The sequence below is a fragment of the Canis lupus genome, chromosome 9 (genome assembly GCF_003254725.2).
Source record: "Canis lupus dingo isolate Sandy chromosome 9, ASM325472v2, whole genome shotgun sequence".
Classification (NCBI taxonomy): Eukaryota; Metazoa; Chordata; class Mammalia; order Carnivora; family Canidae; genus Canis; species Canis lupus.
The window spans coordinates 62283506-62302470 of NC_064251.1; the positions used below are offsets into that span (position 1 = coordinate 62283506).

Below are 18965 nucleotides of genomic sequence, written 5' to 3' on the forward strand. Positions count from 1 at the left end.
CACTTTCCCAGCTGTCTGTGTGTTAATGTCCTGAAGAAAACACGGGCTGTCCCCCACTTTTCTGTAGTGTTCTTTTGTCTTCAGTTTGCATTTGAACTTTCCCAAGCCAGCCAGCTTCTTGGGAAGCTCTTTAGGGGATTCTATTTTGGCCCTGTTTTTATTTGAAATTTATTTAAATATAGGTGAGAACAACTAGTCTTAAAGAAGGGAAGCACTCTGCCTGTCCTTTATTTTGACTCAGTGGCTTGCTGTATACTAGAGTTGGCATCCTTGGACTTGGCTCCTTTCATTAATTAAATACATAAAGTATTGCTTCCATTTACATAAAAGGCAACAATGCATTTTTGGGAAGTATCAGAGAACTGCCAGATTTATTTAATTAAATAGCTTTTTGTCCATTTTTGAAAGTAATTTATTCTCATTGTAGGATATTTCAAATGTGGAGAAGTGGAAAGAATAAAGTGATGGCTCTGCCACAATCGTATCACATGATTCACCCACTACCACATGAATCTAGTTCTGGCCAGTATTTTTTTTTTTTTTATTGTTGTGAAATATACATAACAAAATTTACCATTATAACACTTTTTGGGTGTACCATTCAGTAGCATTAAATACATTTACATCATTGTGCAACCATCACTTCCACCCATCTCTGGAGCATTTCCATCCTCCCAAATGGAAACTCAATACCTGTCAGGCAGTAACTGCCCGTTCCCTCTGTGCCCCAGTTCCTGGCAACCACCACTCTACTTTCTGTCTCCAAGAATTCAGCTACCCTAGGCACCTCTTCTTTTTCTTTTTCTTTTTTTTTGTATATTTTTTTTATTGGAGTTTGATTTGCCAACATATAGTATAACACCCAGTGCTCATCTCGTCAAGTGCCCCCTTCGTAGGCCCCTCATCTAAGTAGCATTGTCCAGTCTTTGTCCTTCAGTGTCTGGCTTATCTCACTGGGCATAATGTTTTTAAGATTTTTAAAAAAGATTTTATTTATTTATTCATGAGAGACTCACAGAAAGAGAGGCAGAGACATAGGCAGAGAGAGAAGCAGGCTCCATGCAGGGAGCCCAATGTGGGACTCGATCCCGGGACTCCAGGATCACGGCCTGACCCAAAGGCAGACACTCAACCGTTGAGCCACCCAGGCATCCCAAATGTTTTAAAGATTTATCTCTGTTGAAGCAGGTGTCACAACCCCCTTCATTTTCAAGGTTGAATAATATATCATTGTGTGTATATACCACACTTAATGTCTATCCGTTCGTTCATCAGTGGACACTTGAGCTGTTCCCACTTTGCTGGCTATTGTAAATAATGCTGCTTAGACATTGGTGCACAAATACCTCTTCAAGTCCCTGTTTACATTTATTTTGGATATACACCCAGAAGTGGGATTGCTGGATCATACGACAATTTGATGTTTGAGTTTTTGAGGACCTGCCATACTTGTCCAGTAATTTTGATGTATTAGATCCAGAGTTGAGATTGTAGTCTATGCGCAGTGTGGTATCTGGCTTTCTCATTTAATTTCCTAGTTTATTAACTATTCTTCAAAAATATAGTTTTTTTTTAAGGTCGTGTATTATTCCATTTAATTACTGTCCACATTTTCCCCTTCCACTCATTGATTACTGCTCTGCAGCAAAATATTTTAAATTATGATGGTAAAATAAATAAGTCTGGTGAGCAGGCTTATGCTGTGTCCATACTTGTTTGAGGAATACTTAACAAAAGTAGGTTGTTGCCTTTAAGGAATTTAAAAATTTCTATTTGGGGATTCTTGGATGATCATGCAATTCAGTGTTTTTTGTTTTTTAAAGATTTATTTATTTATTCATTCGGAGAGAGAGAGATAGGCAGAGAGAGAAGCAGGCTCCATGCAGGGAACCCGACGTGGGACTCGATCCCGGGTCTCCAGGATCACGCCCTGGGCTGCAGGCGGCACCAAACCGCTGCGCCACCGGGGCTGCCCAATTCAGTGGTTTTGAAAGTACGTATAGCCAAGAAACCTTTACTACAAACAAAATAGCACATGGAAGCCTAGTATATGATAGCAGATAGATAAAAAGAGAAGATGATCAAAGAGAGTGTGGATGGGGGCTTAGAGTCCTGCTCTCAAGGTCTCCTCATCTCTGCTCTGTGGTTCCTGAGGGACTTCGGGAGATTCTAAGGTTTTCTAGAACACAGTTTGGAAATCACCAAGGTGACCCAGTGCCTTTTTTTTTTTTTTTTTTTTTTAAGATTTTACTTATTTGTCAGAAAGAGAGAGCAGCAGCAGGTAGAGGGAGAAGCAGACTCCTTGCTGAGCTGGATATGGGACTCGATCTCAGGACCCGGGGATCATGGCCTGAGCCGAAGGCAGATGCTTAACTATCTGAGCCACCTGGGCATCCACCAGTGTGTTTATTTTAAAGAAGAGAAGACATTTTGAGAGAGGAAGGGACTTGTCTGAGGTTAAGTTCGTTTTGTACTCATTAACTTTTTTTCCCCAACACATAGCACTTACTGCCTGCATGTTGGAATCACTTAGGGAGCTTGTTAAAAATACAGGTTCCAGGGACTCTTTTGGACTCCAAAGCAGTAGATGTGGGGAGAGACCACATCTACTCCACAGTCCACACTGGGTTCAGTGGGGTGCCCCTATTCTATCCCTCTGCATTTGCAAATGCTTGTCCTTCAACTCGAGAGCACTCTTCCCCACCCTCTCACCGTTTGAAGCCAGGTTCAAATGTAGCCCCTTCCTGTTTGAAACCTGGCCACACAGCCCTCTGCAGGATGGCGTCCTCCTTCCTCTGTGGCCCCAGAACAGAACACAGTGCTTCCATCTCCACTTGCACTGACTGCTTTCTTCTGTAGGGAAGGCCTACAGAGGAAAGGCTTGGCTCCTCTACTAGAATATAAGCTCCTTAGGGAGCCTGTATAATTTCTCCATTCCCTATAGCTCTAGGTGTGTGTGTGTGTGGGGGGGGAGGTGATTCTTGATTGACCCATTGAATCTGGTACACACCCCATATTTGGAAGATAAAAAATTAGGTAGCCAGCAACTTATGGAAGGTCATATAGCCCACGGGAGTGGTGCCAAGAGTGGCACTGGGTATCCTGAGGTTCAGCCCTCAGCACTGGCCAGCTGCCAAGGAGGACAGCTATCTGGTCTGGGCAGGGAGCACTGGCCCCAGCTGCCTTAACCCTAAGTCTTGTAATTTTCTAAAATTTTCTGAAACCTGGAGAGCTCTACCTGGTTGGTGATTCAGTGTGTCTGTTTAGATGCCTGAAATTTACTTTTTAAAAGTTCAGCATATATAGGATAGGCTGTCGTGTTAGTGCTACTTATTTAGACTGAGCCAGTGCACAGATGCTAAGAAAGCAAGCCTAGTGGGGGATGGCCAGTTAGTCTGCCCTCAGGGATCCTTAGCTGAGGCTGGGGATCAGCCCACGTTATACCCAGAGGCAGCTGCTACAAACCCTCCTGTTATTTCAATTTGTGATCCACAACTCAGATGCTTTCCTAATGAGCACACTGGACACACTGGACTTTAAAAATTATTTAATTGGGGAAACAAGTGACTTGTTTTTTATGAGGAATGTTATATGTGGGCTCATACTGCTGAAATCAAAGTATTTATGACACTTATGTATTTATGATGTACGGATGGGTTAAAGTAGCTAGTATTCATTCCCAGCCCTCGCATGAAGATGGTATAGCGTCCCTTACCCTGCTTACCCTCTGCCAGCCAGAAGCTCTGGGTTCTGTGGGATTGAAGGGGGACAGAATCAGACCTCTGGAATCTTGGCACTTGCCTCCACTGTGAACTCCTTTGGCACCCGGAAAGGCCCATAGATCCTTCTGAGAGTGTTTTAAAATATAAAAAATAGGGGCACCTGGATGGTTCAGTGGTTGAGCATCTGCCTTCGACTCAGGTTATGAACCTGGGGTCCTGGGATCTAGTCCCACATTGGACTCCCTGCAGGGAGCCTGCTTCTCTCTCTGCCTATGTCTCTGCGTCTCTCTGTCTTTTTTATGAATAAGTAAAATATTACAAAAATACATAAAATACGAAATAAATGAGATTATAGAAAAAATGACTCAAATTGAACTATAGTTATTAAAATAGTAATATCAGGGGTTGAATTTCAGCTCACCCAAATGGAAATGTTTCCGCATCTGCAAAATGGGGATGATTACAGAACGAGTTTCACAGAGTTTAGTGAGAATTGATTAATGAGTGTAAAGTGCTTAGAACACAGCCTGGCATGCTGTGCATTCATAGAAAGTAACATTTGCTGCTGCTACTCCTATTATTAATTTTTATATAAAATACTGATGCCTGCTCTTCAGGAATTCACTATCTGCATTGGGAGACTATGTACATACGAGATAATACTTAAAAGGAGAAGTTAAGGTGTAGAAGAAAAGTCTGATAAAGGGCCAAGGGTTGCTCAGAGGGAGTGACATGGCTTCTGGCTGAAAGAGTACCAGGTAGCGGCTAAGCTTTTGGGCTGGCCAGGCTCTGATAGTTCTGGCTCTGACCCTTAACTGTCGGAGCTGGGCAAGCGATATCCTGTCTCTGAGTCCCGATTTCCTTCTCTGTAAAGTGGGGTAACAGCAGAATCTCCTGTTCTGGGTGCTGTGAGCTCCACCTACCTCCTCGCTTCATCTGGCCAATTGGTTAAATCACATGACCTTTATGGCTTGAAGCAAAACCCCCTTCTCATCTTTCTGGCCCACCGTCTGGCCCGTCAGTCCCGAGGTTCAGTGAATCTGACCCATTTCCATCTCTGTCACTGTCTCTGGGCTGATGAATGGGACTGTGTGGCTGGCTCAGTTTAACCCCAGGAAGCCTCCGGTGTTGTTCGGCCACCCTGCGTTTTTATCCTGGTCAGTGTTTCTCCACCCCTTGTCCCTGGCATCTCCTGCTAACCGGGGGGCTCTCAGACTGCACTCCCACTTGCTCTTATCAGGTGATCTCGCTTCTTACTTCATAGGAAATAACGTCTGTAGACAACCACACACTCAACTTCCTTCTCGTTCTTTTGAGATGTAGCTGAACGTTCACCCGTCTTTGGGACTTAAGGAGAAAATTTCTCCAGGACATCAGAGATGTGTTCTTGCCTCCATTCTACTTACCTCTGTTCATGCAAGACTCTTGGTGATGAGAAGGGTGATGGAGGACGGGGAAGAGGGTAGACGAATCCCTAGAGAATCTCCTACTCTGTGTGAGGTGGGCAGTGTATCAAGATGCAGTAGGTTACCTTGCAGCAACAAACACCCCCTAGATGCTAGGGTCCAAACTCATAAAGATTTATTTTCTGTTCTAATTAATATGCACATCCTGGTTCAACTGCTGGCTGTGCCCCTCACTCAAGGAGCCAGGCTGCTAGAACTTACCTTCTGGAATGTACTCCAGGGCACTGAGAAAAGAGAGTCCCAGGGGGGTCTTCCCCTAGCAGTTGAGTAGCTCACTTTTGTTTTGGACAGACTAGTCTAGTCACTAGTCCTCCACCACCAAGGGGACCAGGAGATGAAATCCTACAGTGAGAATGGGGAGAGCTAGAACTAGTTGATGGAATATATCTCCATGGGATATATTTTCTGCTGTGCTAGCTAAGGTGAGCAGCCTGGGTCATGCAGATAGAGCAGCCTGTGGACTTTCCTTTGTGAATGCTAGGAAGCCACACCCAGAGAAAAAACCCCAAAGTCCCTTCTCAGTCCCAGGCGCTAAGCAGAACAGAGAAACACATACCTTGGCATCTCGGGGGTGAACAGAAGCAGAAGCTTGGTGAAGAACGTGGCTATGAAGAGGGCAGGTGAAACCTCCCAAGAGCTAGAGGCCCTAAGCTCGTGGCCAAGGCAAAGACAACAGGGTTGAATTGGGGCTTTCATGTTAGGTTTTTCTTAACAGACTCATGTGATGTGTCCTTAGTGGAGCTTGTGTTAAGTGTTTTTGCTCCATTTCTGATTTTTTTTTTAATATTCTATTTATTCATGAAAGACAGAGACACAGAGAGAGACAGAGAGAGAGGCAGAGACATGGGAGAGGGAGATGCAGGCTCCCTATAGGAAGCCCATGCAGGACTCAATCCTGGGACCCCGGATCACGTCCTGAGCCAAAGGCAGACACTCAACCACTGAGCCACCCAGGCATCCCAGCTCATTTCCGAGCTGTTTTATGTTTATGCTTGAGTGAGGATGTTTTTTCTGAGTTGGATACCTCTCTTAGCTTCAGCCCATCCATGCTCACCTTTTCCCAGTGACACTTCTGTGCCCACGTCAGAAAGCTTGCCATGGCATCCCCAAATCATTCAAGAACAGTGTCAGGGGAAGGAAAAGACAGTGATGTGGCCATCCCTGACAGAGGCTTCTGGAATTTTCTTGGCCATAAATAAGGAAATTTGGGAAGAGGACCGTTGGCTGCAGCCTCCAGCCCCTCCCTGAGCTCTTTGACTTCCTTGTGCTGTGGTTAAGAGGCTTCCTGTCTTGGAGAGTTGCCAGACATCTGGGCAGCAGCCGTGGTCTCCTCATATTATTGTCAGGAGGCCCTGGATCAGTCGTTTTCATTCCTTAGGGCCTTAGTGTTCTCATGTACAAAATGAAGTAGCTCAGAAGATGGGGGGCATGCTTGAGAGTAGAGTGAATTTGGGTAGTAAGGATATTCCTACAGCCACATGGGCAAGTGGCATGTGAGATTGCTGTCTGATTCCTCCAGAAATCCGGGGAGCTCAGAGTAAGGGAGTGACTGAATGTTGGGGGGCTCCTTTGTTTTTTCTGTCTCATGACATTCACGTCAATCACAGGATGCATTTGGTGACATGATAGTTGGGATTCTGGACTCAGCTTCTCATCAGAGTTACATGAGAGAGAGAGGCTGGCCATCTTGGCTAATCCTTGTAGATCTAGTGGGCTGAGCAGTGCCTGGCACCAATATTGGTGCCAATATTGACACTAAGTCAGTACATATTTAATGAATGAATAAGCAAGTGAATACATAATTCTCTTTAACATTGAGTGAATCAGTGACTTTCAGACTTCTGAAAAGTTCTGGCTCCGGAACTTTTGGAGCAGAAACAGGCAGGAGAAATTCTTGGCTCAATCCAAACACAGCTTCTCATCCAAATTGAGTCACCCTGTGCAAGTCACCAGATTCCTCTGCTGGTGGACAGAGTAGCACTCACCCTGCCTCACAGGCTAAGGAGGCTCCAGCAGATGGAAGATATGAAAATACCTCATCCAAAGGAAGGACTGGTTGTTTTTAGGACCCTGGAACATGGTGGACTCATGGAGAACACAGAACGGGTGATCCTAGAGCCTGTGATATGGAGAGTTCTAGGATAATCATGATTAGGAATTATGTAGCTGACATTGGGTACTTTTTCCAACATCAGGCCCTGTGCCAAGCATCTCCTCCACCATGGTTGAAAAGAAAGGCATTGTTACTCTCATTTACAGAGTAGAAAAACCAAGTCTCAGAAAGCTCATGTGATTTGCTCAAGGTCACACATTTAGTCAATGCCTGTCTCACTCCAATGCTTGCTTTAACCTCTGTGCCATGCTGCCTCCTGCCACTATGATGAGGTGGAAACTGTACTTGTCTCTTAGACATCAGTGAAGATAATGCCAGTTCCTTTTTCCTAAGTACTTGCAAGGGACTGGAAGCATTACAGATACTATTGTTCATCCTTTTAATAGCTCAAGGAGTAAGGAATTATTATCTTTACAGATAGGTAAACTGAGGCTCATAGAGTGTGGAGTGCCTTCTCTAGGGTCAAAACAGCAAGTAAGTGGATGGGACTGGGATATGAATCCAGGCCTGCCTCATTCCAAGAACAGGAGAAGAAAAAGCCATCTCCATTGCTATCTCAATTAAGAGTTGTTTTGCTTTTTTAGCTTATGGCTAGGATTCCTAGAACCTCGTCTGTAGAGATTAGTTTTTGAAAGTCTCAATTTATTACAGGAGACCTAGGAAAACCTAGTTGGGGTGGAGGTGGAGTGGGGAGAGAAACAAGATTTGTTTCTTCAGGATTTTTCAGTAAATTCTTAGTTTTTGAATACCTCCTAGCCTGCAAAGAGGAAGCAGCCGAGGCACCAAGCAGGACAGGTGGAGGGCAGGGGTGGAGCAGATACCCATCTGGAGGAGTTGGGCTTGTACCACCTCTGAGCAGCTCTAGGCAAGACTCTGTACCCTGGAGAGGGGGATCCTAAGGGACCAGCAGGTGGTGACACAAGCTTTGGATTCTAGCTGGAAGGGATCTTGAAGAGGACTTCACTGAACTCTATTTTGTTGAACCATTTTTACATAGAGTGACCCTAGGATTTATCCTCCAGACTGGCACACCTTTGAAAGTGAAAGGGGGCACAGGAACATTAACCTGTTAACTGCCTCACAACAGATGTAAACCAGAACTGCCCTAGGTCAAGCAGTCAGTTATGTCCACCTGAGTTTACAGACCTTTCTCAACCAACACCAGGCAAAGGCTTGTAGAAAGGCAAAGCCCAAGTAACAATAATAGGAGGATGGTATGAAAGAAACAAAGAAACAGGAGACTGACCCTGTAGTTAGAGAGAAGTGCTGACTTCTGCCAAGGGACCCTTGCTCAGGCCAGCCTGGGTAGCCTGATAGCTATAGCTGACCTCTAAACAGCATTTGGTGTTTCGAGGGGCACGTGTCCCTCTCACCGGACTTGGACTTGAAAAGTACAGGCTGTGGGTCTGATTCTTTGCATTCCCTCTGTCCCCACCCCATCCTGATGCAGTCCCAGGTCCTGAGGAAATGCCCTCCAAATATGTATTGCTGGAATAAATCCTGGTGGGCACAGCCTTCCTGAAGTGTGGCAGGGAAGATGGGGTTTTGCTTTAAGGGGAAGGAGTAGGGGGCCTTGTCTCTGAGGAACTGTCAGGTTGGGTGGGGAAGGCATGTCTACATGGACAGGTAGAGCTTATCGGCTGTGTGATCTTGTCTGTGTTACGGACTCTCTGAGCATCGGTTCCCTGTCTGGGAAATGAAGAGTATTGTCATTGATTTGTAGTAAGGTTCCAATTAAATTGTGTATGTAAATGAATGATAGCCTTTATTGTTATTAATGACGTTCTAGGAAGCAGAAGTCAGTTCTATACTGAAAAGATGTGCCTTAAACAATCAGGAAAGTCTAGAGGTGGGGCTCCTGGGTGGCTCAGTTGGTTAAGCATCTGCCTTTGGCTAGATCACGAACCCAGGGTCCTGGGATCGAGCCCTGCATCTGGCTCCCTGCTCAGCAGGGATCCCACTTCTCCCTCTCCCCCTGCCCTTTCCCCTGCTCATGCTCTCTCTCAAATAAGTAAAATCTTTAAAAAAAGGAGAAAGTTCTAGAGATGAAACAGTTCTCCATCTCTAGAACCCTTCAAGCAGAGGCTGTCTGGCATGGATGCTGTAAATGGGGAACACCTTTGGAAGGGAGGCTGGCTATCGAGATGCTGGGAGAGTTGACAGGTTGCCAGTGGCATGAAAGCCAAGGGACTTGAACTTCTGCGAATGAGAGTGACTTGTTTACTGCTCTCGTGTCATCTGGCAGACGTTGGCCAGCCAAGGGAACACACAAGGGTGACAAGACTGGGCCTGGCAGTGGGCCCTGCGAGAGACAGGCTCTGCCTCTGAGAGGAAGAACAGCCTGGAAACCTTCCTTTCTCTCCACATGTAATGTTCTCTTACTGGTTCCAGGGCTTCCCACTGTGACTGCATAGAACTTGCCTCTCAGTGGTTCTGATCTCAGCCAGATAAAGCCTTGGGTGAGGCATACCTGTTGGCTCTGACCCCCTCCCCAGCATGCTCTTCCTCCATCCAAAGGCTGGGACCTCCCCTTCTGTCTCTGGTCTTGGGACCCCCATTGTGGCCTAGGGTCTGAAAGCACCAGCTGCTCTTCTACAGGGGTCTGCAGTCAGAGTCTGTGGCTGGGCTTCAGGGGTACCGTTGACCCCTCAAGCTGGGATGCAGTGCAGAGTAGGAGATGCTAGATCAAGCTTTTCATCTGCCAGGAGGTGGGGGGTTGGAGGGACAAGGTGGGTAGTGTGGAAAACAACCCCACACATGCAGGGATTTGCCTGAAGTCAGATGCAGAGCCAGGAACAGAACCTCTGCTGCCACACCTCCATGCCTGGCACTCCTTGGGATTCTCAAGATACCAGCAACCTTGCCCAGAAACATGTTTGTAGCCTTCTCTTCTCTTCCAGAGGCCAGAGGGCACAGAGGTGGTCAGAGGAGAGCATGGCCCCCAACTGGGACTCCAAATGGCCTCACTGGATTCAGCAAGCAGCCCTCACATTGCTGTATTGGCACTGGATCTTTTCCGGCTTTCACTATTCCTTTTGTTCCTGGCTCCCTGCTGCCTCTTAGAGGTGCCCCACTGGTTTCAGGGCGGTGCCTGTTAGGGATGCCCTGCTTTGACTTATATGCTTCCTCTGCTTCAGCACCCAGCAGACCTGCCTGCTCTTGCCTGCATGCTGGCAACTCCTAAATGGGACTCCTCCCGGCCTCACTCTCTAGGATGCTGCTGCTGAGCTGGCTCTAGCAGGTTCTTTAAACTCAGTGCATCTAGGATAGAGCTCACCAGCTCCCCCCACTCCTGGCCCTTACATTGATTCTTTAGTATCAGCAATACTATTTCACTCCCCTCCTTCACCCAGAAACCTGGGCACCAGCCCAGAGCAGAGCTTGCAAGCATTGGTGAGCGTCTGCTTCACTGGACTCCTTGTGTATTCATCCTGAGCCCACACTGGACACCCCAGGGTTCACACCTAGAGCAGCATGGACTACACTCATCTTTGCCTTGTTCACTTTGTCCCACTGCTCACTTCTACTGTTGCTCTTAACTTTGCCATCCGTGTTTTAAATAGTTAACATTTATTGAATGTGTAGTTGCCACACATCGTTCTAGACATGTGTTGTAACCTATGAAGATGCACAGAACATCAGTAGATCTAATAAGCATGTTCACTTTAGTACAAAATGTACAAAACAGATAGGGTACAAAATAACTCTATCTGCCCCTAATGTTGACATTCTGGTAGAAGAAGAAAGATATTTCAAAGATAAATAAGGGGGCGCCTGGGTGGCTCAGTCAGTTAAGCATCTGCCTTCGGTTAAGCATCTGCCTTCAGCTCAGGTCATAATCCCAGGCTCCCTGCTCAGTGGGGAGTCTGCTTCTCCCTCTCCCTCTGCAGCAGTGCCTGCTTGTGCTCCCTCTCTCTATGTCAAATAAACAAATTCTTTTAAAAAAAGGGGGGGGGGGCAGCCCCGGTGGCCCAGTGGTTGAGCACCGCCTTCGGCCTAGGGTGTGATCCTGGACACCCAGGATCGAGTCCCACATCGGGTTCCCTCCGTGGAGCCTGCTTCTCTCTCTGCCTGTGTCTCTGCCAATCTCTCTCTCTCTCTCTCTGTCATGAATAAATAAATAAAAAATCTTAAAAAAAAAGATAAATAAGGAACCTACAAAAAGAAAGTCATTTTAAATCTGAGAATTTCTCCCCAATGAGGTGACACACTTAAGCAAAGTTGAAGGAGAATGTACTTCATGTAACCCAATTCATTCTATCATTCTCAAGCAACAATGTCTTTTGTGACTGCCCTCAACACATTTAGGATGAAACAAATATTGACAACCTGCAAACATTTTGTCTGTAGGGTTCTTTGTCAAGAACACTTAATCCTCACACCTCTGCAGAAGTAATCAGGGTGGGATATTGACCTGCATTTTTCCCAGCCAGAAGTGGTCTTGGGTACCAAGGCAGGGCTTCCCACACCTGGGCTGCAGCCACCTTGGCCATGACTCTGAGGCCCTGCAATCCTTGGCCTTGAGGTGTGGCTTGTGGACAGCTGCTGAATACTGGCTGCCAGCTCATAGATCCATGGGCTGCCAGGATTGGAAGGGCCCTAGTGACCACGAATGATGAGATTAGGCGGCCTGGCCAGGCCAGGTGTCAAGCTCTTACCTGAGAGTCTACCTCCTTCGATCAGCACAGCTACATGACCCGAGGCTCATTTGCTAGGTTCTCTGCCTCTCAACTAAGGAATGACCACGGGTATGTGCTCCTTTGCTTTGAGAGTCTAAGCATGACAGTGCCGTCAGGGATAGAGGAAAATCATGTCAGATCCTTAGGTGAATTGTCTGCTTTCCAGGTTTGCATACTGTGTCCAGCTGTGGTTAACCAGGTTGGAGCCTGGAGCCTGTCACTCAACTGGCCTGTAGATGGTCCCCTGGAAGCAGCTAGGGAAGAAAGAGCAGCATTAGACTCACCAGCCGGCGACCTTGAGCAAATCACTGAGGCTCCCAGAGCCTCCCTCTGTTCTGACCACTTTGTAGGTGATCCCGAGGATCACCAAGAGAGGCTGTTTTGTAAATTGTAACGTGGGAGACCCCTGTGACCTGAGAGAGGTGCTTGCTTGCGAAAAGGACCAGTTTATCTTAGTGTCCAGCCTCTGTTATCTTTCCATTTCACATTGACCATCGCTCCAGACATCTGGATCATTTAATGCAACAGATCATCCCTGGACCCCTAGTGATGTGCTCGGTGGTGCTTGGTATTGGGATGGGGAACCCAATAGAAGGAAAAGGTAGGGCCCGCCCACAATCCTCTGGCCCTTGAGCCAGGGGCTGGAGAAGATAGAATGCCCAAGAGAAGGCAGCTTTCAGAAGAAAGTTTTCTGTTCACTTTTGTTCTTAACAGTCACATGGAAAAGACACATTCGTGATGAATTTTCACAAAGTGGACGTGCCTTGCAAGCACTACCCGGCCTAAGAAGCAACATGACCAACCTCCCAGGAACTCCTTTGGGCCCCTTCCGAGTCTCAGCCACTCCCATCCTGAGTTCTAGCACCACAGATTGGTTTTGACTGTTTCTGATTTTTAAATAAATGAACTCATCCAGGGCTTCTTCCTTTCTACATTACGTACATGACACTCATGCTGTTGTTAGCTGCTGCAGCTGGCTCATTCTCATTGTCATGTATGGCGTCCCACTCTAGGACAGGACTGATCTGCTCCGATGATGGGCTTTGGGGTTGTTTCCAGTTTTTGCTGTGTTACAAATGTTCCAGTCCGTGTCTCTTGGTGAGCTTACAGACATTTTTCTTTTGCGTCCAGATCTAGAGCATGGTGACTGGGTTGCAAGCACACCTTTTGTTCAGCTTTCCTAGATTTAAGCACGTTGTTGGGACTTCCAGACCCTAACACCATGGCCAACCAGCTCGTGTCCCCAGAGGAAGGGGTATGAAATTTTGTTAAGAACAGCTATAAGATTAGGCATCCCTTGGCGGGGCCCCTGGACTTTGATCCCTCTCCTAAGTCTGGGGTTTCCAGACTGTCCACCCAGGAGGCATGTGGAACCCCTCCGGAGGGCTGAGATGGGGTGGGGGTGGGGGGTTGCTTTGAGCTGCACTTCCCTGCTTCAGCCAAGGCACTCTGTGTGCTCTGTTTTGCTTAGTGGGGTTCTGAGAAGGACTTCCTGTGGTTTTTTTCTCATTAAGAGTTTTAGCTGTTCGACATTTGAAAATCCACTGCTCTAAGGTCCTTTCCAGCTGGACAATTCTATCTTTAGGAGCAGGAGGTGGGTGTGGGAAGGGTTAAGCATTATTCAGCCAAAGAGCAGGGTTGGGCCTCGGTGACCTTTTAAAGTTCTTATAGCTCGGGGTTTCCATGCGGGAGATCTCGTATCTCGTAGCGTTCAAACAAAACAACTTCTGAAGTTCAAAAGATGTGGAGGGGAGGCTTCACCTTAAGGAATATCTAGATAGCATTTTGACAAGGGTCTTGAGGACTCTCTCCCCTTCTCCCACCCACCCTGCATTTTTTTTTTTTTAATAGACTCCTCCATTGGCTGTTCCTTCTAGTAGTCACTTGGGGATGTCTGGGCTCAGAACAGTTCCCATTTTTGCCAAGGAGTGGGTGACGTGGGCAGCCAGTGTGTCCCTCTCAAGGGTGGTGGCCTCCCCTCCCCCAACACCAGGCCTAGTTTGGGCCTGTAGTTTCGTTTGGTTAGGGAGGCCTGGCTGCTTGTGGGCCCAAAGAGAAACATCTCTGCCTTGGCATGTAGCTCTGAGTCAACAGGCCTTGATAAACAGCCCATTTCCCAGGGCCAGCGAGGAACAAAGCCCCTGGCTGCTGTGGGATCTCTCTGCCCCCCTCTTCCTGAAACAGCTGTTTATTCTTTTGACAGGAGTTGGAGGGCAGCACCTTCCCTTCCTCCAGCCCAGCCTCCTTCTGTAGAGCGGAGCTCAATAGAACTGTGTTGTTTTGCCTTTTACTCTGCGGGGAGAGAAGCAGATGATGAGGTATGTGAAATGTTGGAATGATTTACTTGGGCTTGGTCGGGGTCACTGGGGGAGCTGTGTGGGAGCAGGAGCAGGCTCCGGCATGGACCCACCTGGGGGAGGAAGCAGGCTCTCCCCTTAACCTCTTGCTGGTGCCCCCAGTAGTTCTGGAGGGAGACAAAGTCCTGCTCTCCCTGCTCTAGAAGCAGGAGCTGGTGGGGTGTTGGCTCAGGGACTTCACTGTAAGTTCTGCTTTATTTTGCTCCTGTTCTTGGCAGAACCTCATGGGGGCCATGGCTGGCTGTCAGGGGCTGCGGCTGGGGTTTTCTCTCTAGGATTCCAGGTGACAGCGCAGAGGCAGGAGGGAGCGGGGCTGGCCTCGCGGGTGGACCTAGAGAGCCCTCCCAGGGCAGTGCAGACACTTCATTTACCATATGTCTCTTGGGAAAACGCTGGCATGGTGACTCCTGGGCCAGGCGGCAAGGAAGAGCTGGCTGGATCCAGGCTTCAGATTTCCTGAAGGGGATTCAGGAAGAGGCACCATAAGAGGTACTGCAGAGGACAGGTTGTTCCGTCTGTGATGGCTGGAGCAACAGTTAGTCGTGTGTTTAGTCTGAGACCTGACTGGTTTCCTCTGCCTGTTGTTTACTCTGACCCTCATAATGGAAAACATCCCTGGAAAGAGCCTTCTATGCACTTTTTCCCCACACAGATTGTCCCACGCTTCTTCCAGTAGGGAGCGTTTCCCTGTAACGCCCTTCATTTCAGTGGGGGATATGGGATAAAGTGCCCCCCCAACCCTCCCCAGCCCCATCCTCTTCGAAGAGCTAGACCTGGTGGGCAGAGGGTCTGATTTTCAAACTCACCCTCTGTGGGAGCCCAGTGACCTCAGCCTGTGCTAAATCTCGTTCCTCAGCTAAACGGCTGCTACTCTGGGGTCATCTGGGTGGTTCAGCCATTGTGGGTCTACCCTCAGCTCGACATGATCCTGGGGTCCTGGGATCAAGTCCCAAAGGGCCTCCCTGCAGAGAGCCTGCTTCTCCCTCTGCCTGCATCTCTGCCTCTGCTTATCTCTCTGTGTGTCTCATGAATAAATAAATAAAATCTTTAAAAAAAAAAGCTGCTACTCTGACCACAATGAGGGATGAATGAGGTGGAGTGGGCGAGGAAGGTCCCATGGCTCACAGAAGGCCCCTGGAAATGGCAACATGGTGGCCAATGCTCACCAGCTGGTCCAAGGAGAAGCTGGCCCTTCAGTGAGTCCGGCCTGTGGGTGACCAGCTCTGGGGCAGTTGTGACCTAAGTGATGATCATGTGATAATCAAGAGAGACAAAATGAGAGGATGTGTCAGAGACCCAGGTGGTTAGTCCATGGATATGCTTTCATGCTTATTGAGAAGAGAGTGGTTAAAAGGGTGGACATTCCCTGGACCTGAACCCCGTCTCCACCACTTTTGCTGTGTGGTAACTGTCAAATTACTTAGCCTTTCTGAGCCCCCATTTTCCTGTCTTTTAAAATGGGGATGATGCTAGAGAGACTTCACAAGGTAATTGTGAGATGTAGCTGAAAGGCTACTGGTGAAACATTTGGTCCAGAGCCTGGCCTAGTTGAATTGGGGAGCATCCAAGTGTTGGAGGGCCTGGAGCTTATTCCATTTTCAGGGCCCTCTTCAAGAAAAAGAATGCAGAGCTGTGAATCCAATTTTAGCATAGAAGTGAAGATTGGGATATGAGAAGAGAGAACATAGCAAGTAATACACACCGACATAACTTCAGTGGGACTAAATTCCAGGAAGCAACATCCAAATAAAATGATGTGAAAATAATATCACGATGATTAGGATGATTTGGCTACTTAATGCATCTGCCGTCCTCAGGCCGCAGAGTGTCGGACTACCTCTTTATCTGATGATGATTCTGCAGTATCATTTTTGATTGAGACAAAGAATGAATCCGTTTGGTCCCTGGCACAGTTAACCAACATTTCTTTTTGTTACTAAGAGTTTAGAAATGTTTCTTCCAGCTTCCCAACTTAATATTGGTGGTTTTCCATCTGTAGATCTTTTGGGTGTTTCTCCCTCTGAGGACCCAGCTCTTGGACCCTGGGGTGGTGGTGAGGGGTGTGGCACGAGGTGGCTGTGAAGCCTGGATCGCCATGACCCCTGGGCAGGACAGAGAGCAGCATCTGAGTCGCGTCCTTGCCCCTTGGGACCCAAATGGGAGGCTCCTGGGTGCTGAACATGGTCTACCTGGGGCAGGTTGTTACTGAGACCCAGGTGGGCTTGCAGGGAGTGGGGTGAATTTATTGGCCCCACCAGCAGCCCCAGGACAGCCCTCAAGACCGGAATGATTCCCCAGATGGGAGCAGCACTCCTTGCTTCTAGCAAACGTAGGGGCCTTCCTGATCTACCTCCCACCCCAACGGAAGATCAGGCCAAGGTTTGCAAGGGGGCAGGACGCCTAGGCTTCATTAGCTTCTGGGTAAGTGAGCCTCTGCTCAGTGCACGCTGGTTTGTGCCCCCACCATTCTGTTGTCACTTCAAATAATCCACCTGGGTGGTGGCAGCAGGAGCTCCCTGTGTCTACATGAGCCACCTGCATACGATGAGATTTCTGTTTGATTTCTCTTCCATGTCCTGGGTCAATCAGGAAAGACTCTCCTGGAAGGTGAAGTATCAGAACTTGTTTCACAGACAGGGAGACTGAGGCCAGAGAAACTCGTGACTCCGGTTTACCAAACCGGCTTTGTGTGGGAGCTACAGGTGTCTGGTCTGTAGGTCTGCTACAGGTGTGAACCTCACTTCCTCTCCTGCCCACCATGAGCACCAGGCACTGGGGGCAAACGCACTGAGTAGTTGTGTCCCGAGCTGGGGGCAGTGGGAAGAGGAGCTCTCATGACGGTCACTGATCGGGGTCGGGGTGGGTTTCACTCCGACTCTTCTGTGTGATGCAACCCTGGAGGACCGCTCTCTCAGATAAAGTCACAGCTATATTTGAGAGCCATGAATTTCAGAACCTCTCCCATGAAGAAGCATCATCATCCCGATGGCTGCCATCTGTGGAGCACTTACTGACCACTGGGTACAATGTGCTTCCTATACATCGTCTCCTTTAGTTCTTTCCAGAGAACCCATGAGGACGGTGCTGAAAGCTCCATTTTATATATTTAAATCGAGGCTCAGAGTACTTGCCTGAGGCAGGTGTCCAGGGCCGCTGATTTCAGGATCTTAGTGCTGGCCTGGGTTACACCTGGAATGCCACGTCTGAACATTACAGTGGAGGACTGAACAGAGTTTTGCCCAAGGTCATGAACACCCAGTTGGTTCCTGTACCCTCCCCTCCCCTGCCTTCCCCTCCCCTGCTTTGTTTGCCTTTGTGACACTTGTCACTACCTGACCTTATCCTTTTGAGCGTCTTGACTTGAGTGCAATAGTACAGAAGCAGCTAAGGCTGGTGGGGAGGATGGGGCTGGGTTCCTGGGGCTGAGGGAGGAATCAGAGGCAGAGAGGAGGATTCTTCAGGTTTGGTTTTCTCTACCCAATTCCTGTTCTTCTGAGATAATGGCTTTTCCAGGGCTTCTGAGTGCTCTGTTATTCAGCTGAGACATTCACCTTTTCCCCCTGACACACGGAGAAAACATGGTCAGACCAGAATTCCTTTCAGAGGGGGAATTCAGTTTGAAAGGAGTACTTTGACTTAGCCCAGGTGGGGTGGAACTCCGAGATTCTCTGAATGGGGTTTGTGTGTGTTCTGTGTGGGACAGGATGGCGGTGGGTAGGGAAAAATTTATGGGCCACGGGGAGAAATCTATCTGACACTTCATGTGGGAACCGTTAAGAGGGCCACGCTCTACGAGGAGCCCAGGGGCCACCCCATATATGGGGTTGGATGAATTCAGGGAACAATACAAGTGTGACAAGAGACAAGAGGGCCTGGAAGATAGTGGGTGGGGGGGATTTGGTGGAACTGGGTGGGCTTGGCTGAATCTTCTGAAGGTGGTGTCCAGGTGACCTGGAGTCCCACTCTCCCACGTGGGTGTCAGTTTTCAGCAGATCCCAGTTCTGCGCTCTACCCCTGAAATGGAGGAATTTAGAAGCAATCCCACATTTCCTGCTTGGTGGGTAAGAGAGCCAACCACCAATTTTCAGAATTATACTGTTTTGAAAATTCTGAGACAGAAACAGAAGAGAAGACTTTTAGACCATGTTGACTGCCAAATGTCTCATTTAGGCCCAGAGAGAAAAATTAAAGTGTTTTAAAAGATCTGTTGGCCACCCTGCCAACCCTTCCTTCCTTGGGGATTTAGATCCAGATTCCAGGAAGCATGGATACGCCCATTTCAAGTGCCTTACTAAAGGACAGTATTGGCTCACTTGTGCAGCCTCCAGTTGTCAATTCTTCAGCAAGAGTCATGACTGTTGGGAGCAAAAAGTAAGTGAGTTTAAGTGATCTGTGAAATCCAGAAAGCAGTGGGCTTCCAGAGTTGCCTCTGATGGGAGTTCCTGGAATTTTTTTTTTTTAAGATTTTATTTATTTATTCATGAGAGACACACACACACACACACACACAGAGAGAGAGAGAGAGAGAGAGAGAGAGAGGCAGAGACACAGGCAGAGGGAGAAGCAGGCTCCATGCAGGGAGACCAACGTGGGACTTGATCCCGGGACTTGATGCCGGGACTCCAGGA

The 18965-nt window shown here is 48.0% G+C and overlaps 1 protein-coding gene across 18 annotated transcripts in view; it reads left to right on the forward strand.

The window, feature by feature from the left end:
- Nucleotides 1-18965, forward strand: part of GGTA1 (glycoprotein alpha-galactosyltransferase 1 (inactive)) — a 57137-nt gene that overhangs the window by 14257 nt on the left and 23915 nt on the right. For 11 of the 18 annotated variants that reach the window (XM_035720610.2, XM_035720612.2, XM_025475009.3 and 8 more), the window contains one exon: nucleotides 14184-14298. The exons of 3 other annotated variants lie outside the window; for them this stretch is intronic. The gene's annotated coding sequence lies outside the window, so the exon portion shown is untranslated. Of the gene's footprint in view, nucleotides 1-13111; nucleotides 13236-14183; nucleotides 14299-18684; nucleotides 18709-18965 lie in introns of those variants that run through there. 4 more of the 18 variants (XM_049114509.1, XM_049114510.1, XM_049114511.1 and 1 more) reach the window with 2 other exon arrangements.